The following is a 21,848-nucleotide window of genomic DNA, read 5'->3' as shown; positions in this document are numbered from 1 at the left end:
TACTAATCTGATCTTAGATCCAATTTATTATAACAATAATCAATTTACTTAAGGGTGATAATTAAATATTTGAAAAAGTGAATATTCCATGAATTGTTGTATTTCTTCTCTCTTTTTTCTCGACAAAAATCCAAACTTATTCTAAAAACTCAAAACGTTTTAGCCAAGAGATCAAACATAAGAAACAAGAACATAAATTAAAACTTCAGCTTCATAATTATCACCAATCATGATGCTTGAACGTCCAAAGATTTCCATTTTTCTGATGGTATCCCAAATAAAAACCGTCCGGTCTCACCACCCATACACATTCGGATTTATGAGCACTTGGAATGTCTGCCTTATGGACACACCTAAATTCGTCGTTAAACACTTCAAAACTATTCTCTTTTGAACCCCACCAGAAATGACAAAAATACATAGTACGACTGAATTCATGCTCGCAAAACGACCACCTAAAGTCTTGGGTATTGGATAGAAAATGGATGCCAAAATCATCATCTTTAGAAGCACAATGAAGTTTCAGTTGAGGGGAACCGGAACCAAGATCGTCGATGACCTGTAAGTGAAACCTCGGAGGTGGAAAACAAGCTGTTATATGCTGGTTAAGGGGAAAAATAAATAACAACATGAATAGGATGATGATAGAGGGATGACTCATTTTAGATCGATGTTAATTAAAAGATGTAGGAGGTGATGCAAATTTATATTAAAAAAATTCTCAGATCTTAGTAACAAAATCTTAGACAGATATAGAAAATATTTCTATAAGTTTAATAAAACCTCATATATTTAGTTTTGAGATAAATCTTTTTAATGGTTAGGTGAAAAGATTTTTGTAATCTTAAAATAAATTCAGTAAAACCTCATATTAAAAGGGAATATCGGTTTTAATTCTATTTGATTTGATGTGGATTTGCACAACATAATTGTTTAGGAAAATTTAAGAAAATGGATCCGTCTGTGATAAAGGGGGGGGGGGGGGGGGGGGGGAATCCATGATCTTTTCCCAAAATTTTGTTAATATAATTTAATTAATGAACTTTTTTTCTTCTTAAGAGAAAGAAAAAGAAAAAAAAAAAACTAAATTTGTCTAGTATATATTATCAATTTACAAATTATACATTGACTAATTTATATAAAAATGTAAAAGATAAATACAATAATTTAATATAAGACGACGTAAAATGAGTTTAAACATTAAAGTGAGAGCACGAATCACGTGCTTTCGTGTAAAATTTATGGATATAGTACTAACTTATTTATATACTCTGAATAATATTCTGGTTGGATTGTGTATATGGACTACCTTCTCTTCAAACTTTGAAATCAATAGGGAAACTTTTAGTACAGTACAACCAATATTGTAAGGTGCTAGGTTTCTATTTTTATTTTAAATCCGCAAGGACAGAAAAAAGATAACTACAATTTGTTTGATAATAGCTTAATTCACTTAATATTTCTTGAGATTTTATTACCTTTTAATTTTATATCTTGTAATGATATTGTCATCTCTACACCATTACTTCATTTGTATACTGTATATTAGAACTCTCTAATTGTGGTTCTACAAAATGAAATAACCAAAAAATTGGTGATACGGTATAAATTTTATAAAATAACCGTCTGAACCGTACCATTGACACCCTAGGTAAAGTTAATGTGGCATACCTCTTTGGCCATGATCTCTAATTATCTTTTTTCTTAATTTTTTTAAATTTCCCTATTAAAAATATTGCATCAAATTAATGGTAGTCTATTTATTTCATTCCTTATTATTAATGTTAATCTCTTTTCCTAAATTTCCTTTACTTTCCTTGTATTGCCTTACGTTTCTGTTAGAAAAATGTAGCAATCAACGTAGTAATTGTTGGCATTCAAAAGGTAAGTTTCCTTACAAATAAATGGTAATTTATATCTATATAAAAGAGGAAATGGAAAAGCTGATGTGGATACCTCTTTGGCCAGGATCTTTAATTATCTTTTTCTCAATTTTCTAAAAGTTTTCCTTATATTATGATTAAAAATATTGAATCAAATTGATGGTAATCTATTTATTTCATTCCTTATTATAACTATAGATATCTTCTCCTAAAATTCCTTTACTTTCCTTTTATGGCCTTAGGTTTCGGTTAGAAAAATGTGGTAATTGTTGTATTTAAAGGTAAATTTCTTTACAAATAAATGTTAATCTGTGTTTATCTATATACCTATATAAAGGAGGGAATAAAAAAACTAATGTGGCGCACAGGCCAGGATCTCTATTTATCTTTTTTCTCAATTTTCCCTTATATTAGGATTAAAAATATTGCATCAAAATAATGGTAGTCTATTTATAATTAATATTTTCTTAAGGGTGTGAAAAAGACTAAGTGAACATTCATTTTGAATCGGAGGTATTACATTATTTTAATGCTAAGAATAAACCAACATAAATCGGCAAAATAAATGGATAAAGATAGAAATAGATCTTTTTGATTTCTCTTGATCTACTAAAATGTACGAAACTGACAATTGACCAATTATCAATACATAATTGTGTGAATTTTGTAAATGGCATACAACATATAATGAATAGTTAATGCATTTCTGAAATATTGATTGACCATTTATTACATTATTTTGGAATAATCACTTTGTTAACTACATAAATTATTCAATAATTGCTTTTAATAAATTATATTTTTCATATGGGAGCTTAGTGCTCCAGGCGCCCTTTTTTATTTTAGAAATGTGATTTATAAATATATTTTATAAATCTGAGTGAAGCTAAATACCGTCTTTCAACGTTTTATTACTTCAATTAACTTAAACACATGTATAGTATATCACATGCATTTTAATATAAATTTTGCATATTTAGAATTCTGATAACAGTTGTAAATTATTGAAGTCAAAAGTTCCATATTTTGGTAAAAAATAGAAACGAAATACTCAGCAAATATTGCTGAGTTATATTTATAAACATTAAACGATAAGATAAAGGAAGCATATTGTCAATGACAAGTCTACCTTTTACTTGTTCTTGCAAAGCTTATCAATGACAAACTAAGTAAATCTCTAGGTTAGAGATGTTGCAAACCGATATCTCTAGATATGTTCATGTTATTGTCCTTAGTGGAGTGTCAGGGAGATTTTTTTTTTTTTTTTTTTAATTTTAATGCTCCTGCGGCTAGCGGAAAAAATTTCATGTTGTGCAAGAGTTCAAAAAGCGGGGGTAATCTTTTATTATGTGCCATCAGTTCTTATTTAATTCTTATTTATGTAGGAGCGGTGTGTGTTTATACATGAATAAGTAGATATGTATTGAACACTAATCCAAGGGGGGAAGTTCGATATTTTGGGTCAACTCAATATCTCATAAATAAAACAACCCCCTGAACTCACAACTTAAGATAAATGACAAGAATAAAGGAATGTTACGGTAAAGAGTGAACTGGAAAAGAGGAAAAAGGAGAAGTAGAATTCGCATGCAGACACCCATGAACAAATCAACACTAAAAAAATTAAAGCAGCAAAGAAAGACTGCTCAAATTTGTAATACTGAATAATTTACTTTGACAAGATACATATATCACTTGTAGATCTTAAGGAAAATTATGAATTTAGTGACACATAGCAGAGAGTAGTATATAGGAATCACACCCTTTCTAGCAATACCGAGAAATTTTATCATTCAAGAAATCTACTTAATTAACTCACCGAAAGTGCACCGCAAAGGCCTTGTTTTATGTGCTTGGAGCTTTCATATCTTTTGTATCTGCATCATTATGCATTGAATAAGATTAATCTGTTCGTAACATTGTTTTATAGCTTAAAGTCTTTGCAACCAATTTCTATACATTTTGAAGCTAACCACCACAAACTCCTCCTACAACATAATACAAAGAATCAATTATTGTGATTTGAAAAGTAAAGAAGAAGCTTCCATTGCAGTGGTATCCCCTCTCTCGGCTGACAAGAACACATATATATATATATAAATACTTGATTATGAACTCAGTTATTATTGTATATTAACTTGATATTGTTGTAGGAGCCCATAAACATTAAATCTTAAATGCGCCTCTGATCAAATCTTCATGAGATTGATATTTCATAGCTAATGTCATTGAAATATACCCAAGCACATAGCTATAAACTTGACTAGAACTCCACTTTAGGTTAGATACATAACAAGAAGAAATCTAAATTAAATAATATTTACAAAAGAAATAGCAAATCTAAATGGAAAAAAGAGGTTTTGGATATAGTTTACTTTGCTAAATAAGTGATTAGTGGATATATAGTTTAGTTGATCATAATAAATAATTATTTAATCTCATATTTGAGCAGCACTTACTTTAATATCATATTTGAGCAGCACTTACTCTACTTGAGTAAGTAGACCACCCAGGATATATTAATTCATTGACTTTTTCAACTGATTTTGAAAAGAAAAAAAAAAGGACGCTCGAGAAGCACTTCTTTGGCTGAGAAAAAGAAAAAAAAAGGCATATATCAGCTTAAATCATAAAATTAGGAACTTGACGAATTCAAAATGTTTAATTGCATAAAATAAATAAAATAAAAATTAAAGCCAGTATTTGTGACGCAAACAAACAAACGAAAGAATGGAACTCTTACACTTTGATTCAGACTAACAAAATGTGGAAAGTAACGTCTACTACATGTTTATTTGAGGTTTTATGTCTTTAAAGAATACTACTAAAAACGATAAGTATGAAGGGAAAAAAAAAAAAAGGCAACACTAATTTATTTATTTTTTGTATTGTGTATGTTACTTAACACCTTGGATTTTTATCTTATTGTACAATAAAAGAGCATTGGACCAATCTTAAACACTACAAGGAGAATGGATAAGCCTTCATCGAAGCAATATTAGGATAATCATTCAAAGCAGCAGTGACAGCTTGTTCGCCATATATATGATGTCCCAATCCTTATAGATACAGCCACCGCCGACCTCTCGCTTTTGGGTGTCAACCCAAATTCCAATTTTTTGGTGCTCCTATAACTGAACAAACTTGTAATCGTCCTGTTACCTACTGATATAGGGATATACATCATCCTTGTGCAATTCAATAGCCAAAACATATGCACTTTATGGTGCTTCTGACACTCTTTGTACAGGATCAACTTTTCCTCACCTTCATCTCCGCCAAATAAACCAACCCCGAGAGAGAGATATACAAACTGCTAGACGTGAGGAGGAAATTACAAAACGTGAAATGGAGATAGCAAGACGTGAGATGGAGAGCAATATACAAATTGCTAGACGTGAGGAGGAAGTTGCAAAACATGCTATGGAGTCTGGAGATAGTCGCAGCCGCATGGAAACAGGCAAGAGAAAACGAAGAAAGGTATAATTTCCGTTATTGGTTCGGAATTTTTATGTCTATCTCTTCTAGATATTCTGTTGAGTATGCTGATTATTGGAGATCTCTTTGGAAATATGCTGCTGATTGTGCTTTTTCATATTGATTGTAGTTCATTGTAATGCTTTAATGCATCTATTTGAAGTTATTGTGTTGTAAAATTATGTGAATCTTCTTCTAATCTACTATGTGATTTTCCTTTTTCATTTATCTGCTTTTTCAAAGTATTAATTATAGTTCGTTGATACTTCAATGGTTTTTCTAAGCTATTGCGTTGTATTATTACCTGAAACTTTTTCTGATCCACTGTAATTCACTCTTAACTATCATTTCATTTTCTATCTCATTTGGGTCCAGCACTGTACTTCTTGTCAAGGTTACTATCTAAGATAGTCAGCCGCCACTAGCCATTCGGCTTGCCACTGGCAATTTATAACTTAAACATTAGTTATAATAATTAGCGAATAAAATAAAAAACTCCAGCGCAAAGCTTAACCTTGTTTTCTCCATCTATATCATCCATGACTTCTTCTTAATTCAATGTTTCCCACTAAAATCAGTAGAGATGGATAAATAAAACATAAAATCACTTCACCAGTTCGGTATCAAAAACCAAAAATAAATTGAAATCAGATGAACCCATACCAATCCCATATGTTTTGTGGGGTCCAGTCCCCTATCCCATATTTTAAGAAAGGAAGATTTTTCTTCCTTTGACAAATTATACATTGGCAACAATTGTGGACTTGGCTAACAAGCCAATTTCTTTGTTCACATTTTCATGATGTAAGCGCTTACCTCATCATAATCGTGATGTAAGCGCTTACCTCACCATAGGAAATTCATTCCTATAAATAGGCAGCTTATGGTTCATTTGTAACACACCAAAATCTCAGACAATACATCTGAGTGAGAGCAAAAGTGAGGTATTCCATAGACTGTAAGAAAATAGTCTGTGAAGAAAAATAGAGTGTGAGTGATATTGTAGTGAGGTGGGAAAATCAAAAGAGTGTTATTTCTTTTGAGGGTGTAGTGGTCTTAGGAGTATTTGTACTCGTTACTACACAGTGTAAAATTTCTCTATAGTGATATCAGCTGCTCCTCTTGGCCGTGGTTTTTCCCTTATTCAGAAGGGTTTCCACATAAAATCTTGGTGTCATTATTGCTGCATTTTATTCTTGCTGATTTAACCATAAGTTAGTGTTCCGCGTTTATCACTAATACCGTGAATATTATTTTTGCGGGTCTATTTTATTCCCATCAAGTGGTATCAGAGCCAAGGTTCTGTCTGAGTATGCTCTGTGGTTGCAGCACAGTCTGAACTTCCACATCAGAAAAGAATTACTTTGGTCTTCGAATAAAATAATATTTGTATTTGTGATAAACGATGGAAGCCAACACTAGTAGAATGGTTACTTTGAGTGGCGTAAATTATGCCATTTGGAAGGGCAAAATGGAAGATTTGCTCTATGTCAAGAATTTTCATCAACCTGTCTTTGGAAATAAAAAGTCTGATAATAAATCAGATGAAGAGTGGAATTTGTTGCATCGGCAGGTTTGCGGCTTTATTAGACAGTGGGTTGACGATAATGTGTTGAACCATATTTCTGGAGAGACACATGCTCGGACCCTATGGGAGCATCTTGAAAGTTTGTATGCTCGAAAAACTGGTAATAACAAGATGTTTCTGATAAAGCAAATGCTGGGTTTAAAATACCACGATGGTTCCGCAATGACAGATCATCTGAATATTTTTCAGGGGATCATGAACCAGTTATCTGCTATGGGTATTAATTTTGATGAAGAAATTCAAGGCTTATTTCTACTTGGTTCCCTACCAGATTCTTGGGAAATTATTAGAACTTCATTATCAAATTCTGCTCCGGATGGTGTGATCTCTATGGATCTTGCCAAGAGCAGTCTTTTAAATGAAGAGATGAGAAGAAAATCTCAAGGTTCCTCCTCATCAGATGTCTTGGTGACTGACACTAGGGGGAGAGGCAAGAATCGTGGTTCTCAAAATAGAGAACATCATAGAAGCAAATCCAGAAGCAGACTTAAAGATATTGACTGCTATCATTGCGGGAAAAAAGGGCACACAAAGAAGTTCTGCCGGATTTTGAAAAAAGAGAATAGAGAAAAGGAGGAAAAGAAAGAAGATGGCAATCGTGTTGCCGCTGTCACTACAGAAGATCTTGTTACTGTCCTTGATGCGGATCTGATAAATATTGCTTGTGATGAGTCAAGCTGGGTTGTGGACAGTGGTGCCGCATCTCATGTGACATCAAGGAAGGAATTTTTCTCATCCTATACTCCGGGTGACTTTGGAACTTTGAGTATGGGTAATGAGACTGTATCCAGGGTGGCTGGTGTTGGAACGATTTGTTTGAAAACTAGTATTGGAACTAAACTAGTTTTAAACAATGTAAAGCATGCATCTGATGTTCGTTTGCACTTGATCTCTGTTGGTGTTTTGGATGATGAGGGATATGTCAGTACCAATGGTGCTGGAAAGTGGAAGCTTACTAAAGGTTCCATGATTGTGGCTCGTGGCGAAAAGCGTCGTGGTCTATACTGGACTACGGCCTCTACCTGTGTTGATATGGTGAATGCAGTTGAGAGCAATAGCTCTTCAACGTTATGGCATAAGAGGCTTAGCCACATTAGCGAGAAAGGACTAAATGTTCTGGCCAAAAAGAAATTATTGTCAAATTTCGAAAGTGCTAAATTAGAAAAGTGTGAGCACTGCTTGGCTGGAAAACAAAATAGAGTTTCTTTCAAGTCTCATCCTCCTTCAAGAAAGACAGAGTTGCTTGAGTTGGTGCATTCAGATTTATGTGGTCCAATGAAAACAAGAACTTTGGGTGGTGCACTTTATTTTGCTACCTTTATTGATGATTGCTCAAGGAAACTTTGGGTCTACGTCTTAAAGACTAAAGACCAAGTGTTGGGTGTCTTTAAGCAGTTTCAGGCCTCAGTTGAAAGAGAAACTGGAAAGAAGCTGAAGTGTATTCGTACTGATAACGGTGGTGAATATTGTGGACCGTTTGACGAATACTGCAAGCAACAGGGTATCAGACACCAGAAGACTCCTCATAAGACTCCTCAGCTTAATGGTTTAGCAGAGAGGATGAACAGGACCTTGATGGAAAGAGTCAGATGTTTGCTTTCTGAAGCAAAGTTGCCGAATTCCTTTTGGGGTGAGGCTTTATTGACCGCTGCACATGTTATTAATCTATCCCCTGCGGTTGCTTTGCAAAGTGATGTTCCAAACAGAGTTTGGTATGGAAAGGATGTTTCCTATGACCACTTGAAAGTGTTTGGTTGTAAAGCTTTTGTACATGTGCCTAAAGATGAAAGGTCGAAATTAACTGCCAAGACAAGGCAGTGCATCTTCATTGGTTATGGCCTTGATGAGTTTGGTTATAGGCTATATGATCCAATTGAGAAGAAGGTTGTGAGAAGCCGTGATGTTATCTTCATGGAGGATCAAACCATTGAAGATATTAACAAAGCGGAGAAGATAAAATCTTCAAGTTCTGAAGGTTTAGTTAATCTTGATCAAGTTCCTCATACAAATGCTGATGAAGTTGGTGGGATCGATGACGATGGTGATGCCTAGAATCATGTTCCAGATCAGCATGTTGATGATGATAACGATGCTGCTATTGATGAAGTAGATGCTCCTACTCATGAAGTCGTGGATGAGTCAGATATTCCACTTAGAAGGTCTACTAGACAGCATGTTCCTTCTTCCCGTTATTCACCTAATGAGTATGTATTACTCACTGATGGGGGAGAACCTGAATGTTATGAGGAGGCCATGGAAGATGAGCACAAGGATCAATGGATTGAAGCCATGCAAGATGAGATGAAATCTCTGCGTGAGAACCATACTTATGAGTTGGTGAACTTGCCTAAGGGCATGAGAGCTTTGAAGAACAAGTGGGTGTTCAAAGTTAAAGCCGAAGAACACAGCTTGAAGCCCAGATACAAAGCTAGATTGGTTGTTAAGGGATTTAGTCAAAGGAAAGGTATTGACTTTGACGAAATATTTTCTCCTGTCGTGAAAATGTCCTCCATTCGGACAGTTCTTGGTTTGACTGCTAGTCTTGATTTGGAGATTGAGCAGATGGATGTGAAGACTGCTTTTCTTCATGGTGACTTAGAAGAGGAGATTTATATGGAACAACCTGAAGGCTTCAAGGCAAAAGGTAAAGAAAATCTTGTATGCAAACTCAAGAAGAGTCTCTATGGATTGAAGCAAGCTCCCAGACAGTGGTACAAGAAGTTTGAGTCTGTTATGGGGGAGCAAGGCTACAAGAAGACTTCTTCAGATCACTGTGTGTTTGTACAAAGATTTTCTGATGGTGACTTTATCATCCTTCTGCTATATGTGGATGATATGTTGATTGTAGGCAAAAATGCTTCCAGGATTGACGAGTTGAAGAAACAGTTGAGTAAGTCTTTTGCAATGAAAGACTTGGGTCATGCTAAGCAGATTTTGGGCATGAGAATTACTCGTTCGAGAGATGAAAAGAAGTTTTATTTGTCGCAGAAAAAGTACATAGAACGTGTACTAGAGCGCTTCAATATGAAGAGTGCTAAGTGGGTTAGCACACCTCTTCCTGGTCATCTGAAATTGAGCAAAAAGATGTGTCCTACAACAATAGAGGAAAAACAGAGAATGGCCAAGATTCCTTATTCCTCTGCCGTCGGAAGTTTAATGTATGCAATGGTATGCACTCGACCAGATATTTCTCATGCAGTCGGTGTTGTTAGCAGATTTCTCGAAAATCCAGGGAAAGAGCATTGGGAAGCTGTGAAGTGGATACTCAGGTATCTAAGAGGAAGATCAGATGAATGCTTGTGTTTTGGAGGATCAAATCCAATTTTGAAGGGCTATACAGATTCTGATATGGCAGGTGACCTTGATAACAGAAAATCCACTACTGGATATTTGTTTACTTTTTCAGGGGGAGCTATATCATGGCAGTCAAAGTTGCAGAAGTGTGTTGCACTATCTACAACGGAAGCGGAGTATATTGCGGCTACTGAAGCTGGCAAAGAGATGATATGGCTCAAGAGATTCCTTCAAGAACTTGGATTGCAGCAAATGGAGTATGTTGTCTATTGTGACAGTCAGAGTGCAATAGACTTGAGCAAGAACTCCATGTACCATGCGAGAACAAAACACATCGATGTCAGATATCATTGGATTCGTGAGCAATTGGAAAGCGAATTGTTCCAAGTCAAGAAGATTCACACGAATGAAAATCCTGCAGATATGCTGACCAAGGCGGTACCGAGAGACAAGTTCGAATCGTGCAAAGAACTTGTCGGCATGCACTCAAATTAGAAGCCAGTGTACCCTCCTTCAGGTGAATGGGACTGGAGGGGGAGATTTGTGGGGTCCAGTCCCCTATCCCATATTTTAAGAAAGGAAAATTTTTCTTCCTTTGACAAATTATACATTGGCAACAATTGTGGACTTGGCTAACAAGCCAATTTCTTTGTTCACATTTTCATGATGTAAGCGCTTACCTCATCATAATCGTGATGTAAGCGCTTACCTCACCATAGGAAATTCATTCCTATAAATAGGCAGCTTATGGTTCATTTGTAACACACCAAAATCTCAGACAATACATCTGAGTGAGAGCAAAAGTGAGGTATTCCATAGACTGTAAGAAAATAGTCTGTGAAGAAAAATAGAGTGTGAGTGATATTGTAGTGAGGTGGGAAAATCAAAAGAGTGTTATTTCTTTTGAGGGTGTAGTGGTCTTAGGAGTATTTGTACTCGTTACTACACAGTGTAAAATTTCTCTATAGTGATATCAGCTGCTCCTCTTGGCCGTGGTTTTTCCCTTATTCAGAAGGGTTTCCACATAAAATCTTGGTGTCATTATTGCTGCATTTTATTCTTGCTGATTTAACCATAAGTTAGTGTTCCGCGTTTATCACTAATACCGTGAATATTATTTTTGCAGGTCTATTTTATTCCCATCATGTTTCACTGTCAGAAGTTTTAAAAAAGAGGGGGAAGCAATATATAAATATCATATATCAGGTCATGATACATTATTATACAATGTTCATACACCTATTATTCATTGTTATACACACTTATACAATGTATAAGCAGTGTGTGTACACCTGCTATATACATTTACGTTACAAAATATTGTCCGGCTACCATTACACTTCCACTTTAATACGATAATTACCAAAAATAATTGAAGAAGAAAATGTCCAAATTTCACTAGATCGCTGTTGAAAACTTTCAAATTTCGATTTCAGATTTAAAAGTCTTTTCTCTCTCTACTGATAGACTCCTCCAAATTATTCGAATTACCTCGAATATTATGAAAAGAATGATCAACTTGTCATAAGCCATTAACAGTTCTCTAAGCATGACGCAATATGATCTCTATCACATAACAATTGTTGTTTGTCTTAGATATTCAACAGTATATTTAAAAAATGTATGTCACATACATTTTCTATGCAAAAACCGCCTCTACTTGCCAAGGCAGGGGTAAGACTTGCTGTTGTATAGTAGAGAGTTGCAAAATCGTATTGTATCTTATCTTAGAAGGGATTGAAATGGTCATAGAGGATTGTTGATTGAGAGTCTGACAACTTGGGTTGATATAATATAAATGGAGACCTCTACATATCAATATTAATATAGTATAATTAGTAAGTTCCTCATATAAGATTTGGCATGATATCTTTTTTGTAAAACAAAATGAATGCATACATATATATGTATGTGGTGTAATTTATTTGATGGATCAATAAACTAGGTGCCTATTTGAAAAGGTAGAATTTGGGCTTCTAAATGGACTTTGACACAAGATCAAGGTCTCTCTAGTTGGGCCAAATGAACATCAAAACCAAAGAAAGATTTGATTCTCTAGATACAAGTACAAATACATCCAAATGCAAACCTGCTTTTACCCCTCAAATTATTGAACATTTTGCACTTTGATTTTTTTCTTAGAGAAATAGAAAGTGAAGAGTTCACTACACAAAGACTGAACCAGTTAATTTCTAGACAAAAGCATATAGATGGTTCACTATCTCTTGATTCGGAAAATTGTTTTCAATTTTCCGTATTTAACACAAAATTCGCTACCTGAAATTATTTTTTCCATTGCATTCGCGATCACGAATCATTCTAATTTTTATATTCAGTATCTAGGATTTTTTTATTATTATATTCACGAATCAATTTTCCATATTTAACACAAAATTCTTTTCCTGAAATTATTTTTTCCATTACATTCGCGATCACGAATCATTCGAATTTTTATATGCCAAATCCAACTTTTTCTCATGTAGAACAATGACTACGATATTAGTTAATTAGTCCATAGAGTTAAAAGAGAGGAAGCCGAAAACAAAAGAAAAAAGAGAAACGTTACAGGAGAAAAACTAAAGAACAAAAAGCCTGTTGCTGCCCAGGATCGAACTGGGGACCTTCAGTGTGTAAGACTGACGTGATAACCACTACACCACAGCAACTTTGATGCTTACGGCATTACGATTATTTTAATTATCAGCGTTACCACTATTGGCGAAACTAGGTGTTTTTCATTCAAAGGACTAATAGTTGAAAGTAGATTGATACAAAAACAACTTTAATTAGTATAGTTTTGCATAATTGCATTTAGAAGTTCTTTAGTCTTAACATTTTGATGTAGTCTTTATTGACAAGCTTTTATAATAATTGACCTGATTTGCAGAAGTGGAAGACTGCTGTATATTATAGATCATTTGGAATGTTATATATATATATATATATATATATATATATATATATATATATATATATATATATATATATATATATATATATATATATATATATATATATAATCTTAATTTATGTGTTAAAAGTCTATATTTTCTCGTGCACTTCTAATTATCTAGCACGAACATTTATAATTAAGGAAACACAGGTAGGAACACAAACATATATTTAAAAGTCTGTTTATTATTCTATGTCCAATCAAACATTGTCATATATATATTTTGTGTTCAATTAAACATTGCCGTATAAATCGGGACGAAAAATGTACTCCCTCTGTTTCAATTTGTTTGAACGTATTTCCTTTTTAGTCCGTGCCAAAATGAATGACCTCTTTCCTAATTTGGAAACAAATTCACTTTATGAATGATTTACAGCCACACAAATTTTCAAGACTTATTTTGAACCACAAGTTTCAAAAGTCTTCCCTCTTTCTTAAATGTCGTGCCCAGTCAAATGAGTTCATATAAATTGAAACGGGAGGAGTATATGTTTATATCAGGAAAAAGAAAGAAAGAATATTACCTCCGCACCTCAATGTCTATGAAGAATGACGGACATTTCTGAAGGCCCAATCCTTCAGAACTTTAGAATTTCAGATTGTGCAAATTTATAATATAAAAGTGATAATAGTAAAACAAAAGTATACTCATCATTAAATTTTCTCTTCCTTAAGAGTACTACATAAATAACATCAATTCTGAACCGACTGATTTTGAGTTCCAGATATCAGGATTATAGGAGTTTTAATGTTCTGCTCATCATAATAATAATACCAAAATGCTAGTTAAACAGTAAAAAGGGACAGAGAATTCCAAGTGGTCAAGAGCCCTAAATTTGGCTACACGAACATCAATACAAGGACAAAGTTTTTATTAAGATGACCTGTATATGTTAAAGAACAGTACCACAGTAAATCATTTTAAGGCTTTCCAACTAAGTCAGAGTTGTAAAATACATTAACGGGACCAATATATGGATAAATTTGAGAATATAAAAAACGTGTGTTTTTGGTGGACCATTAATAACAGCACAAAAACTGAAATTTCATACAAAATATATCAATTATTAAAGCAATATATCTAACATGGAGAACTCAAAGCCAAGGACACAACCAGCTGGACTTGGCTTTTGGAACACTGTATGAGATGTGTACTATTTTGGGTACCACGTACCAAAAATGACTTTTTGTCACTATAATTATTAAATGACAATTCTATTTTACGCGATGTATACGGCATAATTTCGATAACATACAATCCAGCATAAAGTATTATATTCATATAGCCATATTTTTAATTTTCGTCCGCATAGACAAATTTTTTCTGCAACAGTATTTATGCACACGATATACAACATGAACACTTACTGTAGAAAACGTATCAACCTTGTAAAAAAATGTATAATAATGTATAAATGTGCCATTACAGGTAATATTAGAATATGCGCTATTTCGGGTAAATATTGTAAATATTTTCTCCAAATAGATATAAAGTGTTATTTTCCCGATATTTTACTGCCCATAAAATATAAGAAAGATTTGATTTTTTTAAGGAAACCTAGTAAATTCAAATAGAAGATATGGATGAGAATCGTCCAAACCAACTACATTGTCTTAACAACCAAGCAAAGACATCATTATGACTCTCCTATAACGAAAAGTGGGGTTTGGATAACATCATTAGTTAGATACCTCATAGTTAGCGCTAGTTGTAGATGAAATTTATGGTTTACGGATCATTTGACTTGATTATATTTTTTATCTCTAAAACATTAGATATATAGGTTATTTGCCAAATTGTCCTCGTCAGCTAATTGTCATTTTACTTACCTTATCGTTAATGTGGTTGAGGAACCATGCGTAGACGTGGTGGCAAAACAACCTCATCATGATTAATGAGGCAAAGAGAGCTACTACTCAGTCCAATTTTATGTAATGCATAATACTTTTTTTTTTCAATCTCTATTTTTTAAAAGAAGTGATATCTTACTATAGTTTCAACGGATTTAGAACGGGGTTTGAGTTTTCTTTTTCCTTTTGAGACTATTTAAATTTACGTGGACAGGTATAAATAACAAATAAGGAATTGGTTAATGAAAAATTCAGGAAAAAGGCTAGAATGATTTTTGGTGCGAAATGGCTATAGAAAGTGACTTTCTTATGACAAAATTATACAAATAATATTATCACATACTTTTCAGTAGTTAAATAATCATGTGAGCAATTAATGACTCATTATAACTAAGCAACTTAATCAATACATAATGATTTATATCTTCTAGATGATTTCGGGCTGTGATGGACAAAAAGATTCACCCACTTCGTGAGAATTCGTGACGACCTACTTAAAAAATATATAAGTCTTATAACTAGCTTCTTCTATTAAATTTTACTAGTTCAAAATCTGAATCCGACTCTCTTATCGAAATGAAGAAACAAGAAAAGGAGCACTTATGGGGTGTAAAGGTGAGAAAAAAAGATAGATGATCATCTCATGTATTGGAAAGTTATTTTGGTGTTAAGATCAAGAAAGTGGGAGTAGAGCAGGAGTATCAGATTCGAGTCATATTAATTGGAGGTGCTGTGGCAGATTCTGGGAATCCAATTTGCCTAACCAAAAGATACAGCAAAGTAAGAAAATGATATCTTTCGAGAAAGAAAAAATGATTTTGTTTGACAGTTTATAAGTACTTGGTACGGCTTACTGAATACTTCTCCGACCATAATATTCTGTAATTAGGAGATGCAACTGCATTTACGACTTTACTTTTGCCAGTTGTAATATTGATATTATACACGGACCTAAATGACGAAATTATTTATACAGCAATACACCTTTATTGATTAGGTTTTTCTTATTTTTTGCTTAGAAAATCCACTTAGGATTTTTTTTGTTTGTATATTTATCGTTACTTTCGGATCAGTGTCCGCGGTCCAATATGTGGATTTCTGCAGATTGCACTAATGGACGATTTGCCATTACTTATTTTGGTCATTTACGATCTATATTCATCTTGTTAGTAATAAGCTATTCTATCTTAAGTTGCTTCAGATTCATTGTTCTGATTGATACTTGTTGAAAACAAATCAAGAAAAACGACAAAGATAATTTAAAAAGAGGACAGGCTTGAAGTTAGAAAAGAAAAGATTTGGTTAAAAGGACAAAATTTATAAATAGTTTGACATCATTACAAAATATTGAGTCAGTGTATGAACGATACTAAAAATGAGAAATTTTTTTACCGAGTGAGAAAGACGAGACTAAAAATGAGTAGATGACAGTAGAAGATCTGGTGTTACTGATAAGAATCTAAGACTTTGTGGGGACTAAAAATGAAAAAAGGTAAGGGGCTGGGAACGTGGCCTAGTGGCTGCCTCCCTCAACACTCCAATTAAAATACTTTAAAAAAAACATTCGAGTTTTAATTAAATTAAAAAGGGTGTTCGAAAGTGGTGGAGCTAGAATTTTAACAAAAGGGGTTCAAAACTATAAAGAAACAGACAAACGAAAAAGTCAAGGGGGCTAAACGTCTATCATATATACATCAAAAATAATTTTCACCTTATATATACAATATAATTTTTCGCCGAAGGGGGTTCGGAACCCCCTTGGCCCTTACTAGCTCTGCCCCTCACTTCGGTGCACAAAGTATTCTGCATTAGAAGGTTTGAGAAATAGCCACACTTCAAGGAATATGATGTAGAAAGTCTATATTAATACAAGGATTAATAGCTGTTTCCACGGATTGAACACGTGACCGGGAAAAATAACTCTACCGTTCAAAGTTTCCCTTCATTTGGGTTTTTACAGTAATGTTTATACGAACTATGATGAATTAAACGTGTAAACTGATAAACAACCGTTCCTTTGAATTTTCACTGGTTGATTCAATGTGTACAAAATTAGAAAGAAGAAAAACAAAACAATAGTGAAACTTGTTGTCGTACTGATATAGCAGCAAGCTAATTTCTTCAAGGTAATAATGAATTCTAAAAAGAGGACGAAAATAATTAACATACTAGAGAACGCAATAATTTGGATAATATTGTTTTTTGGGAAACTTCGATTACTTGATTACCCTCGAGGGCCCTAATGTTTGAAACATTTGTTGTGAATCATTTAATTTTGATGTAAATTGTGCATGCAAAATGACTACATTTGTTGTGACTTGAAAACAGTTTTGTTTAAATAATCATCTAGTCCAGATTGGAACTAGATGATATTTTAAAATAAATGGTTGTATTTAGTGTTTGTTTTATTTTGCTTTACTTTTTATAAGTGTTTAATAAGTTTTTTAAAAAACAATTGATCGAGTGCAAATAACATATACTTGTAAAAAATACAAATGTTCAAAGGGGGGAATATGTCAGAAAGTCAGTCGGTTAATCAGTAGCTTAATTAAGAGGTTAGTTAGAGTTTGTTATCTGATAGTTAATGTTGCGTTAGAACTTAAAAAGCTAAGGATTAACATTCCAGCATATCATTAAACATCGAAATTTCAGAATTTAAACAAGAAAAAATAACCAACTTCCTATTTAGCAGGCACTTACAAAGTGGTTTGAGAACTGGATAAGAAAATGTGTTCACTAACAGATATAAAGGGTCACTAACTTCAGAAAATTAAGCAACACTACTAAAAAACTGCCAAAAATCGACGGAAAACTGAATCCCTGCGTCGATTTTTTACATTTCTAATTTTTTTTAATTAGAAAACCGACGGACAACGTCGGTTTTTTGGCAGAATTTTGAAAATATATATCCGCCAAAAAAAAAACCGACGTCCCACGTCGGTTTTATTAAAAAAAAAATTAATATAAAACCGACGGACGACGTTGGTTTTATTTTTAAAAATATTTTAAATAATATGCAATTCAATTTGTTTTTTTAAAAAATAATAAACAATTTTTTTTTAGGAAACCGACGGACAGGGTCGGTTTCCTTTTTTTTTTAAAATTTTTGGGTCAAATATGGTCAAACGTGCGGGAAAAACCAACGGACAGGGTCGGTTTTGTCCGTCAGGTTTTCTTTAAAAACATTGCAGACGGGTTTTCATACCCATTTCTTTTCCTCTTCCCAATTAAACTCCCATTCCCCTCAAACCCTAGCTACCCACCGCCCCCCCCCCCTCCCCTCCGCCCAGCGCCGCCGCCTGCGCAGCCCGTCCCCACCAACCCCAGACCCGTTTTGAAGTTAATTAATTGAGGTTAGTTTATCTTAAATTAGGGCTTTTAAAATTCTTTCAATTTTAGTTTTATTTGTAGATTTTAGGCCTAATCTATTTAGCTTTGTTAAACATCATTTGCAATGTTATTAATGTTGAATTTGTGAAAAAAATGTAAATTTTATTTGACTAGTTTAGTTGTCATTTTTTTTTTTTTTTTTTTTGGCTTGAGATTGTGCTATATTTCATGTTCTTTGTCAATGTATTTGTGTTAGCTTAGTTATCATTCTTTGTAATATTATTGATGTTGAATATGTGCAAAAATGTATACTTTAATTATTTGACTAGTTTTTTTTTTTTTTTTGGATTGTGCTTTTTGTTAGAATTCCATAAGTTATTAGAATTGTTATTGATCATTCCAAATTAGAATTGGTTGAGATTGTGCTTTTCAAAGTTAGAATTGTTAAGTTATAGTATTTCTATAACCTCAATACTAAAATGTAGATTTTATTTCTCTAGATGTACTTTTCAATTTTTAGAATTGGTTGGAATTGTGCTTTTCAAAGTTAGAATTATTAAGTTATGTTAGAATTATTAAGTTATAATATTTCTATAACCTCAAAACTAAAATGTAGACTTTATTTGACTAGATTTACTTTTCACTTTTTAGAATTAAAGTTAGAATCCATAAGTTATTAAAGTTAGAATTGTTATTGACAATTCAAAGTTAGAATTAGTTGGGATTGTGCTTTTCAAAATTATATTAAAGTTAGAATTTATAAATTATTAAAGTTAGAATTGTTATTGAGAATTCAAAGTTAGAAGTGGTTGGGATTGTGTTTTCTTAAGTTATATTTTAAGTTAGAATTCTTAAGTTATAATATATTTCTATAACCTCAATAATTTGTGAGTATATTTTTGTAAATGGATCGTATGTGGATGTATAATATGAATAATAGTAATCGTGTGGGTGTACATGATGAATTTGTTGAAGGTGTTGATGGGTTTATCACACATTCAATGACACTTCACCCTTTTCAAAATGAAAGGGTAATTAGGTGTCCTTGTTCTCATTGCCGGTGTATGAAGTATTTGAAACCGGAAGCGGTTAGGGTTCATTTATATAGTCGTGGGTTTAAGCAGAAATATTATGTTTGGACTGATCATAGAGAGACTGATGGGGTCAATGGTATATTTTACAATATGGTTGTCGGTGAAAGTAGTGTGTTGCAGGAATATAGTCATGTCCAATATGATAGAGTTAATGATATGGTTAATGATGCTTTTGGCGTACAGCCTGGGTTTGAACCTGGGCAAAATTTTGAGGAATCTCTTAATGAAGAAGCAATGCACTTCTATCAAGAATTAGAAGAGGCTAGTCGTCCACTTTAGGTAGGGAGTCAGCATTCTAAGTTGTCTGTTGCAGTTAGAATGATTAACATCAAATCAGATTGGACTGTTGCTGAAACTGCTATGAATTCAATGATTAAGCTTGTAAAGGAACTAGTTAGTCCGGAATGCGACATACTTAAGAGTTACTATGAAGCAAAGAGATTGTGTTAAAACTAGTTAATGGTACTTTTGGTTGGACATTTAAATATTTCTGAACTTTGAAGGTCTATTTAGATCGTATTTGATGTGTTTAGATAGTGCTTGATGTGTTTTATTATTACTTAGGGTGATTTTATGTGTTGTAGCTCTTTTAGAATTGATTTGGAGCATTTTAATGCTAGTTTTGAGCTGCTTTTGGTACTGGTTTCTATGCAGGTGTGGCTGCAGAAAATGCAGGAATTGAATGCGGGAAATTTTCCAGAAAACCGACGCAGTCCGTTGGTTTTCTGGAAATTAATTTTGGAAATTTTCCAGAAAACCCATGGAAAACCGCCTCAGTCTGTCGGTTTTCTGGAAAATAATTCTGAAATTTTATGAAAAAACCGACGCACTGTGTCGGTTTTGTATTTAAAATAAAAAAATTTAAATAAAAAACCGACGTCGTGCGTCGATTTTTCCATAAAATATATATATTTTTTATATAACATAATAAATCAGAAATTAAAAAAACCGACTCAGTCCGTCGGTTTTTTTAATTTTTTTTAATCTTTTAAAATTATTGTATAAAACCTGACGGACCACGCAACCGATGCAGTCCGTCGGAAAAAACCGACGTGGTCCGTCGGTTTTCAAAAAGCGAGGCTATGTAAACCGACGGACCGTAAAGGGTCGGTTTCCCGTCAGTTTCATTGAAAAAACCGACGCAGTCCGTTGGTTTTCGTCGTCGGTTTTTCCCGTTTTTTTAGTAGTGCAACTATCTGACTAAATCTTTGCTTGAAAATAGGAAAGCAGTAAAAAACAATAAGCTGGAATAGAAATGCCAATTGTCTAACGCTCCTCCTTGGCATTTTTGTGACAAACACCAATTCTTCGCCTCAAATCTTCAAACCTTTCCTTTGGCAGTAACTTGGTAAAAATTATCCGCTAACTAGTTCTCAGATGGACAGTGAACAAGCAACACTTCATTAGATTGTTGGACTTCTCGAATAAAACGAAACTTGATCTTGATGTGCATAGTTCGACCATGAAAGACTGGATTTTTTGAGATTGAGACTGCTGAAATGTTGCCACACATGATCCTGGTAGCTTCTGTTTGTTCATGGCCCAAGTCCTTCAACATTTTCCTTAGCCAGATAGCTTGGTTCACAACAGATACAACAACAATGTACTCAGCTTTTGCTGTTGATTGAGTTGTAGTTTCCTGTTTCCTAGAGCTCCAACTAAAAAAACTTGTTCCCAAAGAAAATAAATATCCAGAAGTGCTTCTTGAATTATCAATGCAGCCACCCCAAGGACTATCAGAGTAACCAACCAGATTCATCGTCTCTTCTACAGATGTTGGAAACAAAATTCCAAACGTGTTGGTTCCTTTAATATACCTTAACACTCTTTTAGCAGTTGTGAAGTGTGTGTCTCTAGGAGAATGCATGAATCTAGAGAGCAAACTTACAACAAATAGAATGTCAGGTTGGCTTGTAGTTAAGTATAGAAGGCTGCCAATTAAGCTTTTATATATACTGCCGACCACTTTTTCAGAATCCTCACCATCCTTGCCAAGCTTCACACTAGTAGAAATTGAAATACTCACTGGTTTGCAGTCTTGCATCTTAAACCTGTTTAGAATATTTGAAACATATTTTTGTTAGCGTATAAAAATTCCATCATTGAACTGCAACACTTCCATGCCAAGGAATTCATGACTCCAAAATCAGTCATTTCAAAGACTTTCTCCATTACATCCTTGAACTTTTGGATTAGTTCAATTTTGCTTCCTGTCACAAGCATGTCATCAACATAAATTGAAACAACTAAGGACTCACCACCAGTGACTTTCACATACAAAGTAGCTTCACTTTGACTTCTATTGAAATCAAGTTGGGTGAGGTGGCTGGACATCCTTGCATAGCATGCCTTTGGGGCTTGCTTTAGGCCGTACAAGG

The 21,848-nt window shown here is 33.6% G+C and overlaps 1 long non-coding RNA gene and 1 other non-coding gene across 2 annotated transcripts; both read right to left on the bottom strand.

The window, feature by feature from the left end:
* Positions 1-43: 43 nt before the first annotated feature.
* LOC132626186 (uncharacterized) lies at positions 44-3,930 on the bottom strand. Its single transcript, XR_009577193.1, has 2 exons — positions 3,703-3,930; positions 44-559 (listed from the first exon to the last, which is right to left on the bottom strand). It is a non-coding gene; the product is annotated as an uncharacterized LOC132626186 (long non-coding RNA).
* Positions 3,931-12,835: 8,905 nt separating this feature from the next.
* TRNAV-UAC (transfer RNA valine (anticodon UAC)) lies at positions 12,836-12,908 on the bottom strand. Its single transcript has one exon. It is a non-coding gene; the product is annotated as a tRNA-Val (tRNA).
* Between the last annotated feature and the right edge of the window lie 8,940 nt (positions 12,909-21,848).

Source organism: Lycium barbarum, chromosome 2 (genome assembly GCF_019175385.1).
Source record: "Lycium barbarum isolate Lr01 chromosome 2, ASM1917538v2, whole genome shotgun sequence".
Classification (NCBI taxonomy): Eukaryota; Viridiplantae; Streptophyta; class Magnoliopsida; order Solanales; family Solanaceae; genus Lycium; species Lycium barbarum.
This window is presented reverse-complemented; position numbering and strand designations above follow the sequence as displayed.